Below are 22,778 nucleotides of genomic sequence, written 5' to 3' on the forward strand. Positions count from 1 at the left end.
GACTCTACCCACACACTGGACTCTACCCACACACTGGACCCTACCCACACACTGGACTCTACCCAAACACTGGACTCTACCCACACACTGGACTCTACCCACACACTGGACTCTACCCACACACTGGACTCTACCCACACACTGGACTCTATGCACACACTGGACTCTACCCACACACTGGACTCTACCCACACACTGGACTCTACCCACACACTGGACTCTACCCACACACTGGACTCTACCCACACACTGGACTCTACCCACACACTGGACTCTACCCACACACTGGACTCTACCCACACACTGGACTCTACCCACACACTGGACTCTACCCACACACTGGACTCTACCCACACACTGGACTCTACCCACACACTGGACTCTACCCACACACTGGACTCTACCCACACACTGGACTCTACCCACACACTGGACTCTATGCACACACTGGACTCTACCCACACACTGGACTCTACCCACACACTGGACTCTACCCACACACTGGACTCTACCCATCCACACACTGGACTCTACCCACACACTGGACTCTACCCACACACTGGACTCTACCCACACACTGGACTCTACCCACACACTGGACTCTACCCACACACTGGACTCTACCCACACACTGGACTCTACCCACACACTGGACTCTACCCACACACTGGACTCTACCCACACACTGGACTCTACCCACACACTGGACTCTACCCACACACTGGACTCTACCCACACACTGGACTCTACCCACACACTGGACTCTACCCACACACTGGACTCTACCCACACACTGGACTCTACCCACACACTGGACTCTACCCACACACTGGACTCTACCCACACACTGGACTCTACCCACACACTGGACTCTACCCACACACTGGACTCTACCCACACACTGGACTCTACCCACACACTGGACTCTACCCACACACTGGACTCTACCCACACACTGGACTCTACCCACACACTGGACACTCTACCCACACACTGGACTCTACCCACACACTGGACTCTACCCACACACTGGACTCTACCCACACACTGGACTCTACCCACACACTGGACTCTACCCACACACTGGACTCTACCCACACACTGGACTCTACCCACACACTGGACTCTACCCACACACTGGACTCTACCCACACACTGGACTCTACCACACACTGGACTCTACCCACACACTGGACTCTACCCACACACTGGACTCTACCCACACACTGGACTCTACCCACACACTGGACTCTACCCACACACTGGACTCTACCCACACACTGGACTCTACCCACACACTGGACTCTACCCAACACACTGGACTCTACCCACACACTGGACTCTACCCACACACTGGACTCTACCCACACACTGGACTCTACCCACACACTGGACTCTACCCACACACTGACACAGACTCTACCCACACACTGGACTCTACCCACACACTGGACTCTACCCACACACTGGACTCTACCCACACACTGGACTCTACCCACACACTGGACTCTACCCACACACTGGACTCTACCCACACACTGGACTCTACCCACACACTGGACTCTACCCACACACTGGACTCTACCCACACACTGGACTCTACCCACACACTGGACTCTACCCACACACTGGACTCTACCCACACACTGGACTCTACCCACACACTGGACTCTACCCACACACTGGACTCTACCCACACACTGGACTCTACCCACACACTGGACTCTACCCACACACTGGACTCTACCACACACTGGACTCTACCCACACACTGGACTCTACCCACACACTGGACTCTACCCACACACTGGACTCTACCCACACACTGGACTCTACCCACACACTGGACTCTACCCACACACTGGACTCTACCCACACACTGGACTCTACCCACACACTGGACTCTACCCACACACTGGACTCTACCCACACACTGGACTCTACCCACACACTGGACTCTACCCACACACTGGACTCTACCCACACACTGGACTCTACCCACACACTGGACTCTACCCACACACTGGACTCTACCCACACACTGGACTCTACCCACACACTGGACTCTACCCACACACTGGACTCTACCCACACACTGGACTCTACCCACACACTGGACTCTACCACACACTGGACTCTACCCACACACTGGACTCTACCCACACACTGGACTCTACCCACACACTGGACTCTACCCACACACTGGACTCTACCCACACACTGGACTCTACCCACACACTGGACTCTACCCACACACTGGACTCTACCCACACACTGGACTCTACCCACACACTGGACTCTACCCACACACTGGACTCTACCCACACACTGGACTCTACCCACACACTGGACTCTACCCACACACTGGACTCTACCCACACACTGGACTCTACCCACACACTGGACTCTACCCACACACTGGACTCTACCCACACACTGGACTCTACCCACACACTGGACTCTACCCACACACTGGACTCTACCCACACACTGGACTCTACCCACACACTGGACTCTACCCACACACTGGACTCTACCCACACACTGGACTCTACCCACACACTGGACTCTACCCACACACTGGACTCTACCCACACACTGGACTCTACCCACACACTGGACTCTACCCACACACTGGACTCTACCCACACACTGGACTCTACCCACACACTGGACTCTACCCACACACTGGACTCTACCCACACACTGGACTCTACCCACACACTGGACTCTACCCACACACTGGACTCTACCCACACACTGGACTCTACCCACACACTGGACTCTACCCACACACTGGACTCTACCCACACACTGGACTCTACCCACACACTGGACTCTACCCACACACTGGACTCTACCCACACACTGGACTCTACCCACACACTGGACTCTACCCACACACTGGACTCTACCCACACACTGGACTCTACCCACACACTGGACTCTACCCACACACTGGACTCTACCCACACACTGGACTCTACCCACACACTGGACTCTACCCACACACTGGACTCTACCCACACACTGGACTCTACCCACACACTGGACTCTACCCACACACTGGACTCTACCCACACACTGGACTCTACCCCCACACACTGGACTCTACCCACACACTGGACTCTACCCACACACTGGACTCTACCCACACACTGGACTCTACCCACACACTGGACTCTACCCACACACTGGACTCTACCCACACACCTGGACTCTACCCACACACTGGACTCTACCCACACACTGGACTCTACCCACACACTGGACTCTACCCACACACTGGACTCTACCCACACACTGGACTCTACCCACACACTGGACTCTACCCACACACTGGACTCTACCCACACACTGGACTCTACCCACACACTGGACTCTACCCACACACTGGACTCTACCACACACTGGACTCTACCCACACACTGGACTCTACCCACACACTGGACTCTACCACACACTGGACTCTACCCACACACTGGACTCTACCCACACACTGGACTCTACCCACACACTGGACTCTACCCACACACTGGACTCTACCCACACACTGGACTCTACCCACACACTGGACTCTACCCACACACTCACTGGACTCTACCCACACACTGGACTCTACCCACACACTGGACTCTACCCACACACTGGACTCTACCCACACACTGGACTCTACCCACACACTGGACTCTACCCACACACTGGACTCTACCACACACTGGACTCTACCCACACACTGGACTCTACCCACACACTGGACTCTACCCACACACTGGACTCTACCCACACACTGGACTCTACCACACACTGGACTCTACCCACACACTGGACTCTACCACACACTGGACTCTACCCACACACTGGACTCTACCCACACACTGGACTCTACCCACACCACTGGACTCTACCCACACACTCACTGGACTCTACCCACACACTGGACTCTACCCACACACTGGACTCTACCACACACTGGACTCTACCCACACACTGGACTCTACCCACACACTGGACTCTACCCACACACTGGACTCTACCCACACACTGGACTCTACCCACACACTGGACTCTACCCACACACTGGACTCTACCCACACACCACTGGACTCTACCCACACACACTGGACTCTACCCACACACTGGACTCTACCCACACACTGGACTCTACCCACACACTGGACTCTACCCACACACTGGACTCTACCCACACACTGGACTCTACCACACACTGGACTCTACCCACACACTGGACTCTACCACACACTGGACTCTACCCACACACTGGACTCTACCCACACACTGGACTCTACCCACACACTGGACTCTACCCACACACTGGACTCTACCACACACTGGACTCTACCCACACACTGGACTCTACCCACACACTGGACTCTACCCACACACTGGACTCTACCCACACACTGGACTCTACCCACACACTGGACTCTACCCACACACTGGACTCTACCACACACTGGACTCTACCCACACACTGGACTCTACCCACACACTGGACTCTACCCACACACTGGACTCTACCCACACACTGGACTCTACCCACACACTGGACTCTACCCACACACTGGACTCTACCCACACACTGGACTCTACCCACACACTGGACTCTACCCACACACTGGACTCTACCCACACACTGGACTCTACCCACACACTGGACTCTACCCACACACTGGACTCTACCACACACTGGACTCTACCCACACACTGGACTCTACCCACACACTGGACTCTACCCACACACTGGACTCTACCCACACACTGGACTCTACCCACACACTGGACTCTACCCACACACTGGACTCTACCCACACACTGGACTCTACCCACACACTGGACTCTACCCACACACTGGACTCTACCGACACACTGGACTCTACCCACTCACTGGACTCTACCCACACACTGGACTCTACCCACACACTGGACTCTACCACACACTGGACTCTACCCACAACACTGGACTCTACCCACACACTGGACTCTACCCACACACTGGACTCTACCCACACACTGGACTCTACCCACACACTGGACTCTACCCACACACTGGACTCTACCCACACACTGGACTCTACCCACACACTGGACTCTACCCACACACTGGACTCTACCCACACACTGGACTCTACCCACACACTGGACTCTACCCACACACTGGACTCTACCCACACACTGGACTCTACCCACACACTGGACTCTACCCACACACTGGACTCTACCCACACACTGGACTCTACCACACACTGGACTCTACCCACACACTGGACTCTACCCACACACTGGACTCTACCGACACACTGGACTCTACCCACACACTGGACTCTACCCACACACTGGACTCTACCCACACACTGGACTCTACCCACACACTGGACTCTACCCACACACTGGACTCTACCCACACACTGGACTCTACCCACACACTGGACTCTACCCACACACTGGACTCTACCCACACACTGGACTCTACCACACACTGGACTCTACCCACACACTGGACTCTACCCACACACTGGACTCTACCCACACACTGGACTCTACCCACACACTGGACTCTACCCACACACTGGACTCTACCCACACACTGGACTCTATCCCACACACTGGACTCTACCCACACACTGGACTCTACCCACACACTGGACTCTACCCACACACTGGACTCTACCCACACACTGGACTCTACCCACACACTGGACTCTACCCACACACTGGACTCTACCCACACACTGGACTCTACCCACACACTGGACTCTACCCACACACTGGACTCTACCCACACACTGGACTCTACCCACACACTGGACTCTACCCACACACTGGACTCTACCCACACACTGGACTCTACCCACACACTGGACTCTACCCACACACTGGACTCTACCCACACACTGGACTCTACCCACACACTGGACTCTACCCACACACTGGACTCTACCCACACACTGGACTCTACCCACACACTGGACTCTACCCACACACTGGACTCTACCCACACACTGGACTCTACCCACACACTGGACTCTACCACACACACTGGACTCTACCCACACACTGGACTCTACCCACACACTGGACTCTACCCACACACTGGACTCTACCCACACACTGGACTCTACCCACACACTGGACTCTACCCACACACTGGACTCTACCCACACACTGGACTCTACCCACACACTGGACTCTACCCACACACTGGACTCTACCCACACACTGGACTCTACCCACACACTGGACTCTACCCACACACTGGACTCTACCCACACACTGGACTCTACCCACACACTGGACTCTACCCACACACTGGACTCTACCCACACACTGGACTCTACCCACACACTGGACTCTACCCACACACTGGACTCTACCCACACACTGGACTCTACCCACACACTGGACTCTACCCACACACTGGACTCTACCCACACACTGGACTCTACCCACACACTGGACTCTACCCACACACTGGACTCTACCCACACACTGGACTCTACCCACACACTGGACTCTACCCACACACTGGACTCTACCCACACACTGGACTCTACCCACACACTGGACTCTACCCACACACTGGACTCTACCCACACACTGGACTCTACCCACACACTGGACTCTACCCACACACTGGACTCTACCCACACACTGGACTCTACCCACACACTGGACTCTACCCACACACTGGACTCTACCCACACACTGGACTCTACCCACACACTGGACTCTACCCACACACTGGACTCTACCCACACACTGGACTCTACCCACACACTGGACTCTACCCACACACTGGACTCTACCCACACACTGGACTCTACCCACACACTGGACTCTACCCACACACTGGACTCTACCCACACACTGGACTCTACCCACACACTGGACTCTACCCACACACTGGACTCTACCCACACACTGGACTCTACCCACACACTGGACTCTACCCACACACTGGACTCTACCCACACACTGGACTCTACCCACACACTGGACTCTACCCACACACTGGACTCTACCCACACACTGGACTCTACCCACACACTGGACTCTACCCACACACTGGACTCTACCCACACACTGGACTCTACCCACACACTGGACTCTACCCACACACTGGACTCTACCCACACACTGGACTCTACCCACACACTGGACTCTACCCACACACTGGACTCTACCCACACACTGGACTCTACCCACACACTGGACTCTACCCACACACTGGACTCTACCCACACACTGGACTCTACCCACACACTGGACTCTACCCACACACTGGACTCTACCCACACACTGGACTCTACCCACACACTGGACTCTACCCACACACTGGACTCTACCCACACACTGGACTCTACCCACACACTGGACTCTACCCACACACTGGACTCTACCCACACACTGGACTCTACCCACACACTGGACTCTACCCACACACTGGACTCTACCCACACACTGGACTCTACCCACACACTGGACTCTACCCACACACTGGACTCTACCCACACACTGGACTCTACCCACACACTGGACTCTACCCACACACTGGACTCTACCCACACACTGGACTCTACCCACACACTGGACTCTACCCACACACTGGACTCTACCCACACACTGGACTCTACCCACACACTGGACTCTACCCACACACTGGACTCTACCCACACACTGGACTCTACCCACACACTGGACTCTACCCACACACTGGACTCTACCCACACACTGGACTCTACCCACACACTGGACTCTACCCACACACTGGACTCTACCCACACACTGGACTCTACCCACACACTGGACTCTACCCACACACTGGACTCTACCCACACACTGGACTCTACCCACACACTGGACTCTACCCACACACTGGACTCTACCCACACACTGGACTCTACCCACACACTGGACTCTACCCACACACTGGACTCTACCCACACACTGGACTCTACCCACACACTGGACTCTACCCACACACTGGACTCTACCCACACACTGGACTCTACCCACACACTGGACTCTACCACACACTGGACTCTACCACACACTGGACTCTACCCACACACTGGACTCTACCCACACACTGGACTCTACCCACACACTGGACTCTACCCACACACTGGACTCTACCCACACACTGGACTCTACCCACACACTGGACTCTACCCACACACTCACTGGACTCTACCCACACACTGGACTCTACCCACACACTGGACTCTACCCACACACTGGACTCTACCCTCACACTGGACTCTACCACACACTGGACTCTACCCACACACTGGACTCTACCCACACACTGGACTCTACCCACACACTGGACTCTATGCACACACACTGGACTCTACCCACACACTGGACTCTACCACACACTGGACTCTACCGACACACTGGACTCTACCCACACACTGGACTCTACCACACACTGGACTCTACCCACACACTGGACTCTACCCACACACTGGACTCTACCCACACACTCACTGGACTCTACCCACACACTGGACTCTACCCACACACTGGACTCTACCCACTCACTGGACTCTACCACACACTGGACTCTACCCACACACTGGACTCTACCCACACACTGGACTCTACCCACACACTGGACTCTACCCACTCACTGGACTCTACCACACACTGGACTCTACCCACACACTGGACTCTACCCACACTGGACTCTACCCACACACTGGACTCTACCCACACACTGGACTCTACCACACACTGGACTCTACCCACACACTGGACTCTACCCACACACTGGACTCTACCGACACACTCACACATACTTACACTGACACTCTCAGACACTCACCACATACGCTGCTGCTACTGTCTATTATCTATCCTGTTGTCTAGTCACTTTACCCCTACCTACAGTATACTGCTGCTACTGTCTATTATCTATCCTGTTGTCTAGTCCCTTTACCCCTACCTACAGTATACTGCTGCTACTGTCTATTATCTATCCTGTTGTCTAGTCCCTTTACCCCTACCTACAGTATACTGCTGCTACTGTCTATTATCTATCCTGTTGTCTAGTCACTTTACCCCTACCTACAGTATACTGTTGCTACTGTCTATTATCTATCCTGTTGTCTAGTCCCTTTACCCCTACCTACAGTATACTGCTGCTACTGTCTATTATCTATCCTGTTGTCTAGTCACTTTACCCCTACCTACAGTATACTGCTGCTACTGTCTATTATTTATCCTGTTGCCTAGTCACTTTACCCCTACCTACAGTATACTGCTGCTACTGTCTATTATCTATCCTGTTGTCTAGTCACTTTACCCCTACCTACAGTATACTGCTGCTACTGTCTATTATCTATCCTGTTGTCTAGTCACTTTACCCCTACCTACAGTATACTGCTGCTACTGTCTATTATCTATCCTGTTGTCTAGTCACTTTACCCCTACCTACAGTATACTGCTGCTACTGTCTATTATCTATCCTGTTGTCTAGTCCCTTTACCCCTACCTACAGTATACTGCTGCTACTGTCTATTATATATCCTGTTGTCTAGTCACTTTACCCCTACCTACAGTATACTGCTGCTACTGTCTATTATCTATCCTGTTGTCTAGTCCCTTTACCCCTACCTACAGTATACTGCTGCTACTGTCTATTATCTATCCTGTTGCCTAGTCACTTTACCCCTACCTACAGTATACTGCTGCTACTGTCTATTATCTATCCTGTTGTCTAGTCCCTTTACCCCTACCTACAGTATACTGCTGCTACTGTCTATTATCTATCCTGTTGTCTAGTCACTTTACCCCTACCTACAGTATACTGCTGCTACTGTCTATTATCTATCCTGTTGCCTAGTCACTTTACCCCTACCTACAGTATACTGCTGCTACTGTCTATTATCTATCCTGTTGTCTAGTCACTTTACCCCTACCTACAGTATACTGCTGCTACTGTCTATTATCTATCCTGTTGCCTAGTCACTTTACCCCTACCTATATCTACACTACTTCATCTTCCAGGTCGAAAAATTGGATTTCTACTTAAATGTTTCCATTCTTCTAGAGAGTTTGAATTTTGGAGAACATGTTTCTAGAGAAACAACCAATCATTGCATAATAAATGTAAGGGTACATTCAACTTAGTGCTCATCAAGTACATAATCAAGCCTAGACCCACTTGGGTTTCCATGAAAGAAGCTGGATCGTGCAGGGAGTTGTTGGTCGGTTTGGTAGTTGGGTTGGAGTTGTTGGTCGGTTTGGTAGTTGGGTTGGAGTTGTTGGTCGGTAGGTTTGGTAGTTGGGTTGGAGTTGTTGGTCGGTAGGTTTGGTAGTTGGGTTGGAGTTGTTGGTCGGTTTGGTAGTTGGGTTGGAGTTGTTGGTAGGTTTGGTAGTTGGGTTGGAGTTGTTGGTCGGTTTGGTAGTTGGGTTGGAGTTGTTGGTCGGTAGGTTTTGTAGTTGGGTTGGAGTTGTTGGTCGGTTTGGTAGTTGGGTTGGAGTTGTTGGTCGGTTTGGTAGTTGGGTTGGAGTTGTTGGTCGGTTTGGTAGTTGGGTTGGAGTTGTTGGTCGGTTTGGTAGTTGGGTTGGAGTTGTTGGTCGGTTTGGTAGTTGGGTTGGAGTTGTTGGTCGGTTTGGTAGTTGGGTTGGAGTTGTTGGTCGGTTTGGTAGTTGGGTTGGAGTTGTTGGTCGGTTTGGTAGTTGGGTTGGAGTTGTTGGTCGGTAGGTTTGGTAGTTGGGTTGGAGTTGTTGGTAGGTTTGGTAGTTGGGTTGGAGTTGTTGGTCGGTTTGGTAGTTGGGTTGGAGTTGTTGGTCGGTTTGGTAGTTGGGTTGGAGTTGTTGGTAGGTTTGGTAGTTGGGTTGGAGTTGTTGGTCGGTTTGGTAGTTGGGTTGGAGTTGTTGGTCGGTTTGGTAGTTGGGTTGGAGTTGTTGGTCGGTTTGGTAGTTGGGTTGGAGTTGTTGGTCGGTTTGGTAGTTGGGTTGGAGTTGTTGGTAGGTTTGGTAGTTGGGTTGGAGTTGTTGGTCGGTTTGGTAGTTGGGTTGGAGTTGTTGGTCGGTTTGGTAGTTGGGTTGGAGTTGTTGGTAGGTTTGGTAGTTGGGTTGGAGTTGTTGGTCGGTTTGGTAGTTGGGTTGGAGTTGTTGGTCGGTTTGGTAGTTGGGTTGGAGTTGTTGGTCGGTAGGTTTGGTAGTTGGGTTGGAGTTGTTGGTAGGTTTGGTAGTTGGGTTGGAGTTGTTGGTAGGTTTGGTAGTTGGGTTGGAGTTGTTGGTCGGTTTGGTAGTTGGGTTGGAGTTGTTGGTCGGTTTGGTAGTTGGGTTGGAGTTGTTGGTCGGTTTGGTAGTTGGGTTGGAGTTGTTGGTAGGTTTGGTAGTTGGGTTGGAGTTGTTGGTCGGTTTGGTAGTTGGGTTGGAGTTGTTGGTCGGTTTGGTAGTTGGGTTGGAGTTGTTGGTCGGTTTGGTAGTTGGGTTGGAGTTGTTGGTCGGTTTGGTAGTTGGGTTGGAGTTGTTGGTCGGTTTGGTAGTTGGGTTGGAGTTGTTGGTCGGTTTGGTAGTTGGGTTGGAGTTGTTGGTCGGTTTGGTAGTTGGGTTGGAGTTGTTGGTCGGTTTGGTAGTTGGGTTGGAGTTGTTGGTCGGTTTGGTAGTTGGGTTGGAGTTGTTGGTCGGTTTGGTAGTTGGGTTGGAGTTGTTGGTCGGTTTGGTAGTTGGGTTGGAGTTGTTGGTCGGTTTGGTAGTTGGGTTGGAGTTGTTGGTAGGTTTGGTAGTTGGGTTGGAGTTGTTGGTCGGTTTGGTAGTTGGGTTGGAGTTGTTGGTCGGTTTGGTAGTTGGGTTGGAGTTGTTGGTCGGTTTGGTAGTTGGGTTGGAGTTGTTGGTCGGTTTGGTAGTTGGGTTGGAGTTGTTGGTCGGTTTGGTAGTTGGGTTGGAGTTGTTGGTCGGTTTGGTAGTTGGGTTGGAGTTGTTGGTCGGTTTGGTAGTTGGGTTGGAGTTGTTGGTCGGTTTGGTAGTTGGGTTGGAGTTGTTGGTCGGTTTGGTAGTTGGGTTGGAGTTGTTGGTCGGTTTGGTAGTTGGGTTGGAGTTGTTGGTCGGTTTGGTAGTTGGGTTGGAGTTGTTGGTCGGTTTGGTAGTTGGGTTGGAGTTGTTGGTCGGTTTGGTAGTTGGGTTGGAGTTGTTGGTAGGTTTGGTAGTTGGGTTGGAGTTGTTGGTCGGTTTGGTAGTTGGGTTGGAGTTGTTGGTCGGTTTGGTAGTTGGGTTGGAGTTGTTGGTCGGTTTGGTAGTTGGGTTGGAGTTGTTGGTCGGTTTGGTAGTTGGGTTGGAGTTGTTGGTCGGTTTGGTAGTTGGGTTGGAGTTTTGCCTCTCCATCAAGGTTGTACCTCCCTCTTGTGTTGAAAAGAACGTACTTCTGGTCCAGGAGCTGGGGAAAAAAAAAGAAAATCTTACCATATATTTTTGTAACATAGCGTAAATTAATTTGATTACTTCTATTACCAATGTTATGATCCTTATGCTGCATTCACATTGTTGATTCAATGATTCGTTCAATAATTCAATGCTGATCAAGTCTCAAGTTTTTGCTTACCTGAGTTAGAGTACCTCATAATAAGCCATAGACCTGTAGACCACACTATTTACCAGGAGAGTTATCATCTATTTTTTTCCTAGCTGTCTGTTTACCATCACAAACCGATGCTGGCACTAAGATTGCACTCAATGAGCTGCATAAGGCCATAAGTAAACAGAAATACGCTCATCCAGAGGCAGTGCTCCTAGTGGCAGGGGACTTTAATGCAGGCAAACTGAAATCCATTTTACCTAATTTCTACCAGCATGTCACCTGTGCAACTAGAGGCAAAAAAAACTCTAGATCACCTTTACTCCACTCACAGAAACACATACATGGCTCTCCCTCGCCCTGCCTTTGGTAAATCTGACAATAACGCTATCCTCCTGATTCCTGCTTACAAGCAAAAACTCAAACAGGAAGTACCAGCTCAATACATGCTAAGCTTCAGGACTGCTTCACTAGCACAGACAGGAATATGCTCCAGCTTCATTAATAAGTGCATCGACGACGTCGTCCCCACAGTGACCGTACGTACATATCCCAACCAGAAGCCATGGATTACAGGAAACATCCGCACTGAGCTAAAGGCTAGAGCTTCCACTTTCAAGGAGCGGGACACAAACCAGGACGCTTATAAGAAATCCCGCTATGCCCTCCGATGAACCATCAAACAGGCAAAGCGTCAATACAGGACTAAAATGTAATCCTACTACGCCAGCTTTGATGCTCATCGGATGTGGCAGGGCTTTTAAACAAACGATCACGGATTACAAAGGGAAACCCAGCCGCAAGCTCCCAGTGACGTGAGCCTACCAGATGAGCTAAATGCCTTCTATGCTCGCTTCGAGGCAAGCAATACTGAACCATGCATGAGAGCACCAGTTGTTCCGAACGACTGTGTGATCGCGCTCTCCGTAGCCGATGCGAGTAAGACCTTTAAACAGGTTAACATTCACAAGGCCGCAGGGCCAGACGGATTACCAGGACACGTACTCAGAGCATGCGCTGACAAGCTGGTGGGTGTCTTCACTGACATTTTGAACCTCTCCATGACCCAGTCTTTAATACCTACATGTTTCAAGCAAGCCACCACAGTCCCTGTGCCCAAGAACGCCAAGGTAACCTGTCTAAATGACTGTCGCCACGTAGCACTCACATTTGTAGCCATGAAATGCTTTGAAAGGCTGGTCGTGGCTCACATCAACACCATCATCCCAGACACCCTGGAACCGCTCCAATTCGCATACCGCCCCAACAGATCTACAGATGACACAATCTCTATTGCACTGCACACTGCCCTCTCCCATCTGGACAAGAGGAACACCTATGTGAGAAAGCTATTCATTGACTACAGCTCAGCGTTCAACATCATAGTGTTCTCCAAGCTCATCACCCTGGGTCTTAACACCTCCCTCTGAACTGGATCCTGGACTTCCTGATGGGCCGCCCCCAGGTGGTGAGGGTAGGCAACAACACATCTCCCACGCTGACCCTCAACACAGGGGCCCCTCAGGGGTGCGTGCTTAGTCCCCTCCTGTACTCCATATTCACCCAAGACTGCGTGGCCACGCACGACTCCAACACCATCATTAAGTTTACTGATGACACGACGGTGGTAGTCCTGATGTCCTGATCACCGACGACGATGAGACAGCCTAAAGAGAGGAGGTCAGTGACCTGGCAGTGTGGTGCCAGGACAACAACCTCTCCCTCAACGAGGAGCTGATCGTGGACTACAGGAAATGGAGGGCCGAGCACACCCCCCCATCCACATCGACGGGGCTGTAGTGGCCCGGGTCGTGTGCTTCAAGTTCTTCTGTGTCCACATCACTACGTCTGGAACCAACAGGACCCTGAACAGCTTCTACCCCCCAAGCCATAAGACTACTAAATATTTAACCAAATAGCTACCTGGACTATCTGCATTGACCAAGTTTTCGTTACTCATTGTGTATTTATTTATTGTGTATTTATTTATTGTTATTTATTTATTGTTATTTTCCTCTCTGCATTGATGGGAAGGGCTCGTAACGGCCGTAAGTTTCACTGTATTTGATGTTACCCTACATATTTATTATACACTGGATTCTTGGGATAGCTCAGTCTAATATATCTACTGCTGTACATATACATTCCTAATAAAATGCATACGCACTGTTACACCATGGGTTGTTAATTGGACATTTCTTGTGGTTATTTCATATTTTTTATTATTTTTTATTATTGATTGTGTACCTGTGTGACATTTTATTGCATTATGAGGAACTAGTAACGTAAGCATTTCGCTGCACCTGCTATAACATCTGCTAAACTGTGTACGCGACCAATAAACTTTGATTTGATGTGATTTTGATTCATGATGGCAGAACGAAAAAGGATGTCATTGTTTTCAACGACTAAAAGTAGTATTAGACCAAACCGGTTGTTGTTCTTCTTCTATGGTATTATGGCGGTCCGCAAGCAAACGTTATGCCACCACCTACTGGATGGGGTGAAAACTGATAAACCTTAACGCATAAATAATGGGGGAAGGGGGAAAAACATGTTCCAAAAGTAAACTAAAATAAATAAATGACTCCTTCAGTCAGATTCAAATGTCTAGTCAGGTCCCTACACAGGGAGCCTGAGAGGGGGGGGACCTCTTCATTCAGTATTCCCTGCAACGCTTTGACCATGAAGTCCTGGAGATCCAAAAATATTTTCGCCATCTTCACAATGTCTAGTTTCTTAGATGTTTTATTAGTTTGTCCAGTGCAATTTATCACTTGACAATAAACGCAACAAAGTCCACCTTCTTCACTATTAGTATTTCATGATCCCCTGATTAATGGCATTTCACCACAGGCTGTGGGGCCACTACCATCCACTACCATCCACTACCATCTCATCTCCACTCGCTCCTTCAGCTATTTGTACTGCCTCCACACAGGAGGCCTGCTGGATGGCCCTGAGACCTGCTGGATGGCCCTGAGACCTGCTGGCAGGCCCTGAGACCTGCTGGATGGCCCTGAGACCTGCTGGATGGCCCTGAGACCTGCTGGATGGCCCTGAGACCTGCTGGATGGCCCTGAGACCTGCTGGATGGCCCTGTGACCTGCTGGATGGCCCTGAGACCTGCTGGATGGCCCTGAGACCTGCTGGATGGCCCTGTGACCTGCTGGATGGCCCTGAGACCTGCTGGATGGCCCTGAGACCTGCTGGATGGCCCTGAGACCTGCTGGATGGCCCTGAGACCTGCTGGATGGCCCTGAGACCTGCTGGATGGCCCTGAGACCTGCTGGATGGCCCGTAGACCTGCTGGATGGCCCTGAGACCTGCTGGATGGCCCGGAGACCTGCTGGATGGCCCTGAGACCTGCTGGATGGCCCTGAGACCTGCTGGATGGCCCTGAGACCTGCTGGATGGCCCTGAGACCTGCTGGATGGCCCTGAGACCTGCTGGATGGCCCGGAGACCTGCTGGATGGCCCTGATGCCAGCTACTGGGACCTCCTTCACCCTTACAGGGCACTCTGGGAACTCGGGAATGTGGTTCCCACCGCATTTGCAGCACTGTGCTTCCACAGACTCTTCACCAACGCATACAGTATGTATTCCTTCTGCGAACATTTGCCACGTGTCCAAACTTTTTACAATTCTTACCCTGCAGCATTTTTTGTACATATCTCACATTACCCAAGTTCGGGAGAAACATTTCATCAAACCGCTTGGCTTTCCTCCTTCTTTCCGTCTATCGTTTGGATCAAGTGACGTGCGTCTACCACTCGCTAATGGCTTGTTCAAAACAACTGAGAACTTGGAATTCGGAACTAGAAAATCTCAATCTTCAGTATGACAACTGGGAACTCGTGGAAAAAACAAGCACCAACTGGGAACAATAATTTTCTTTACGCCGTACGTCATCTTCTTCACGCAATCTCGTGGCTCTGTTAGTTTTTAACCATATGATGAGGATTGTTCAGTGGACTATGGGATAGACATGGTTAATCAACAAACACGGAGCCAGGGTTGAACATTGATACATCTCTGTTGCTAGGCAAGAACGTAATTGGTTTCTCTCCCTGGGTTCATGTGTTTGTTCTCTGGTCATCTGACCTGTCTTCGGTTGTCTTATCTGATGAAAGTCGCTCTGGATAAGAGCATCTGCTAAACGACTAAAAAAATTTTTTTTTTTTATGTAAATAAAACCAGGCCTCACCCTTTGTCTCTCCATGAGCGTCTTCCTGATTAAATTACAGCGTGACGGGGTGGGACATTAAAACCTCACCACTATACCAACTAACCCTACACCCATTAAAACCTCACCACTATACCAACTAACCCTACACCCTTTAAACCTCACCACTATACCAACTAACCCTACACCCTTTAAACCTCACCACTATACCAACTAACCCTACACCCTTTAAAACCTCACCACTATACCAACTAACCCTACACCCATTAAAACCTCACCACTATACCAACTAACCCTACACCCTTTAAACCTCACCACTATACCAACTAACCCTACACCCTTTAAACCTCACCACTATACCAACTAACCCTACACCCTTTAAACCTCACCACTATACCAACTAACCCTACACCCTTTAAACCTCACCACTATACCAACTAACCCTACACCCATTAAAACCTCACCACTATACCAACTAACCCTACACCCTTTAAACCTCACCACTATACCAACTAACCCTACACCCTTTAAACCTCACCACTATACCAACTAACCCTACACCCTTTAAACCTTACCACTATACCAACTATCCCTACACCCATTAAAACCTCACCACTATACCAACTAACCCTAAACCCATTAAAACCTCACCACTATACCAACTAACCCTACACCCATTAAAACCTCACCACTATACCAACTATCCCTAAACCCATTAAAACCTCACCACTCAAGAGTAACAAACAGCAGTAACATTGATTTATTGATGTATTGATTTATCTTAGATTCATGCTGACTACTTTGAGGATTTGTTTCTGGCTAAGTTGTTGATACGGTGGCTCAAGAGGGACAAACAGTAATATTTTACAAGCGAAGGTCTTTAGGGAGTATGATGGTCACTTCGCTTAGCTGAGTTCTGAAAGTAGCAAACCAAATCTAGCAAGTATTCAGACCCCTTCCCCTTTTCCACATTTTGTTACGTTACAGCCTTGTTCTATAATGGATTAAACATATAATTTTCCTCATATCTCTAAACACAATACCCCATAATGACAAAGCAAAAATAGGTTATCACATTTACATTAGTATTCAGACCCTTTACTCAGTACTTTGTTAAAGCACCTTTGGCAGCGATTACAGCCTCGAGTCTTCTTGGGTATGATGCTATAAGTTTGGCACAGGTTGGATGGGGAGTGTCTCCCATTCTTCTCTGCAGATCCTCTCAAGCTCTGGCAGGTTGGATGGGGAGTGTAGCTGCACAGCTATTTTCAGGTCCCTCCAGAGATGTTCGATCGGGTTCAAGTCCGGGCTCTCCTGCATTGTCTTGGCTGTGTGCTTAGGGTTGTTGTCCTGTTGGAAGGTGAACGTTCACCCCAGTCTGAGGTCCTGAGCGCTCTGGAGCAGGTTTTCATCAAGGATCTCTCTGTACTTTACTCTGTTCATCCTTCTCTCGATCCTGACTAGTCTCCCAGTCAATGCCGCTGAAAACATCCCCACAGCATGATGCTGCCACCACCACGCTTCACCGTAGGGATGGTGCCAGGTTTCCTCCAGACGTGACGCTTGGCATTAAGGCCAAAGAGTTCCATCTTGGTTTCATCAGACCAGGGAATCTTGTTTCTCAAGGTCTGAGAGTCTTTAGGTGCCTTTTCGCAAACTCCAAGCAGGCTGTCATGTGCCTTTTACTGAGGAGTGGCTTCCATCTGGCCACCCTACCACAAAGGCCTGATTGGTGGAATGCTGCAGAGATGGTTGTCCTTCTGGAAGGTTCTCCCATCTCCACAGAGGAACTCTAGAGCTCTGTCAAAGTGACCATCAGGTTCTTGGTCACCTCCCTGGGGGCAGAGGGAACACCTATACAGGTACTGATGAGGGGATATGAACCAGGTGTGTGTAAAAACAAGACAAAACAAATGGAATGATGAGATGAGGAGCGGCAGTGGCTAGAAGGCTGGTGACGATGAACGCCTAAGCCTGCCCGAACAAGGAGAGGAGGCAGCCTCGGAGGAAGTCATGACAGTACCAACAGCTCCCGATCACCAACGTCGTAGTTCTGCTCCGCCGAGGTGAGCTTCTTAGAGAAGAAGGCACAGGGGAGGAGCTTGGGTGGCGTGCCCAAGGGTTGGGATAGGACAACGCCGATAGGACAACACCGATAGTACAGCACCGATAGGACAGCACCGATAGGACAGCACCGATAGGACAGCACCGATAGGACAGCGCCGACCCCTACCTCGGACGCGTCCACCTCCACTACGAACTGTAGTGATGGATCGGGATGGGCCAGTACCGGGGCTGAGGTGAACAGAACCCTCAGGTTACTGAAGGCCCAGTCAGCCTCAGCAGACCAGCGGAGCCGGGACGGCCCAACCTTCAACAGAGATGTGATGGGAGCTGCGACCTTGCCAAAGCCAATAAAGCGCTGCACCTCCTTAACCGTGGTTGGAATCGGCCAATTACTCACGGCTGAAATGCGATCTCCCTCCATCTCCACACCTGAGGTGGTAATGCGGTATCCAAGGAAGGAGAAGGACTTTTGAAAAAACAGACACTTTTCTGCCTTGGCATGAAGGTCATGTTCCAGCAGTCGGGCCAGACCTCTGCGAACCAGGGACACATGCTCGGCGCGTGTAGCGGAATAAACCAGAATGTAATTGATGTAGACCACTACACCGCGACCAAGCATGTCCCGAAACACCTCATTCACAAAGGACTGGAAGACGGATGGAGCATTCATCAAACTGTAAGGCATCACCAGGTATTCGTAATGCCGAGGGCGGACCCCTTCTCCCGCTCCGATGGAGCCGGGCTGATGTTTGAGAGGTATACCTCCAGTTTTAGGAGGAATCCCTGGCAGAGGGCAGCTGGCCAATGGTGTGAAGTGTCCGTGTGAAAACAGTGCTTCAGGGTTACCTCCATTTTGAGGCCCTTATTCCTTCTCATGCCATAAATGTGGAAACCTCCTCCAGTACTGGTTATGGACCTTGACAATGTTTTACTGTGACATGAATTCTGCTGTGTTGAATTGACCATATTTTACTGTGACATGAATTCTGCTGTGTTGAATTGACCATCTTTTACATAAAATCTGTTGTATTGAATTGACCATCTATTACATGAAATACAGTGGGGGAAAAAAGTATTTAGTCAGCCACCAATTGTGCAAGTTCTCCCACTTAAAAAGATGAGAGAGGCCTGTAATTTTCATCATAGGTACACGTCAACTATGACAGACAAATTGAGATTTTTTTTCTCCAGAAAATCACATTGTAGGATTTTTAATGAATTTATTTGCAAATTATGGTGGAAAATAAGTATTTGGTCACCTACAAACAAGCAAGATTTCTGGCTCTCACAGACCTGTAACTTCTTCTTTAAGAGGCTCCTCTGTCCTCCACTCGTTACCTGAATTAATGGCACCTGTTTGAACTTGTTATCAGTATAAAAGACACCTGTCCACAACCTCAAACAGTCACACTCCAAACTCCACTATGGCCAAGACCAAAGAGCTGTCAAAGGACACCAGAAACAAAATTGTAGACCTGCACCAGGCTGGGAAGACTGAATCTGCAATAGGTAAGCAGATTGGTTTGAAGAAATCAACTGTGGGAGCAATTATTAGGAAATGGAAGACATACAAGACCACTGATAATCTCCCTCGATCTGGGGCTCCACGCAAGATCTCACCCCGTGGGGTCAAAATGATCACAAGAACGGTGAGCAAAAATCCCAGAACCACACGGGGGGACCTAGTGAATGACCTGCAGAGAGCTGGGACCAAAGTAACAAAGCCTACCATCAGTAACACACTACGCCGCCAGGGACTCAAATCCTGCAGTGCCAGACGTGTCCCCCTGCTTAAGCCAGTACATGTCCAGGCCCATCTGAAGTTTGCTAGAGTGCATTTGGATGATCCAGAAGAGGATTGGGAGAATGTCATATGGTCAGATGAAACCAAAATATAACTTTTTGGTAAATACTCAACTCGTCGTGTTTGGAGGACAAAGAATGCTGAGTTGCATCCAAAGAACACCATACCTACTGTGAAGCATGGGGGTGGAAACATCATGCTTTGGGACTGTTTTTCTGCAAAGGGACGAGGACGACTGATCCATGTAAAGGAAAGAATGAATGGGGCCATGTATCGTGAGATTTTGAGTGAAAACCTCCTTCCATCAGCAAGGCCATTGAAGATTAAACGTGGCTGGGTCTTTCAGCATGACAATGATCCCAAACACACCGCCCGGGCAAACGAAGGAGTGGCCTAGCCAGTCTCCAGATCTCAACCCCATAGAAAATCTTTGGAGGGAGTTGAAAGTCTGTGTTGCCCAGCAACAGCCCCAAAACATCACTGCTCTAGAGGAGATCTGCATGGAGGAATGGGCCAAAATACCAGCAACAGTGTGAGAAAACCTTGTGAAGACTTACAGAAAAAGTTTGACCTGTGTCATTGCCAACAAAGGGTATATAACAAAGTATTGAGAAACTTTTGTTATTGACCAAATACTTATTTTCCACCATAATTAGCAAATAAATGCATTAAAAATCCTACAATGTGATTTTCTGGATTTTTTTCCCTCATTTTGTCTGTCATAGTTGACGTGTACCTATGATGAAAATTACAGGCCTCTCTCATCTTTTTAAGTGGGAGAACTTGCACAATTGGTGGCTGACTAAATACTTTTTTTCCCCACTGTATGTTGTATTGAATGGATTAATCTGTTGTACTGAATTGATTAATGGTGTCCACGTATGATGCTAAGTTTTTTGTAAAGCTTGTATTTTGTCATTGACAATATCAAGACAACTGGATCAGTTAGTCAATCATTTTATTTAAGCTTTTCCCACTTAAGTGGATGGGCTGTTGTGATGTGCCCCTGTGCAGTTGTTTACAGCATAAAGTTCCTATTCAGAGCAGAATCTCCAGGGGACTATGGTGACATCTTGATGTCCTGGCAGCACATTCCAAATGAGGACTTGCAACCCATGCCAACCTACGCAATCCAACAAAGATGCCCTTCAGGCCTCATGAAGGACGGCTTCTAGAGACAACAGATGCTGACTTAAAGCTTGTGAAAGAAGGCAAGCTGAGGGTTGATTGGCTGAAGCAAAGGAAAGATATTCCACACCCTGATGGTCATCCTTTGACAGGATCCTCTGACCACTTTGTCTTAATGATCCATTTCAGGAGGATAACACCAAGGACACACTGAGACGGTGGGTGACGGATGCACTGAGACGGATGGAGCTCGTACCAGAGCTGGCGTGGTGGGTGAAGGATGCACTGAGACGGACGGGGCTCGTACCAGAGCTGGCGTGGTGGGTGAAGGATGCACTGAGACGGACGGAGCTCGTACCAGAGCTGGCGTGGTGGGTGAAGGATGCACTGAGACGGACGGAGCTCGTACCAGAGCTGGCGTGGTGGGTGACGGATGCACTGAGACGGACGGAGCTCGTACCAGAGCTGGCGTGGTGGGTGAAGGATGCACTGAGACGGACGGAGCTCGTACCAGAGCTGGCGTGGTGGGTGACGGATGCACTGAGACGGACGGAGCTCGTACCAGAGCTGGCGTGGTGGGTGACGGATGCACTGAGACGGACGGAGCTCGTACCAGAGCTGGCGGGGTGGGTGACGGATGCACTGAGACGGACGGAGCTCGTACCAGAGCTGGCGGGGTGGGTGAACTCCCAGGTAGCAGAGCAGCTTCTCTAGAATGAAGAAAAACATTTTTTAAACATGATGACCCCGCCGGCTCACATCTTTCTTGCGCCCAACATTCTCTACCACTACAACACTGCAGAGAACCAAAATGAGCAGCCAATCTTAACAAGGACTTGAATGGTGTGCAAACTGATCTTGACATGAACGGGCAAGCTGTCCTAGGGAAGTCTTTATTCTTCCTCATGTTGTTTGTTCATTGTCTTTTGTAATATCCTCCAGCTGTCATCATGCCTGTCATTCATTCTATCATCCACTATTGCTCAACCTGCACATTTCATCCAATCCACAGCTTAGCATTGTGTTGTCATATTGTATT

Source organism: Coregonus lavaretus, assembly GCF_964263955.1.
Source record: "Coregonus lavaretus genome assembly, chromosome: 14".
Taxonomy (NCBI): Eukaryota; Metazoa; Chordata; class Actinopteri; order Salmoniformes; family Salmonidae; genus Coregonus; species Coregonus lavaretus.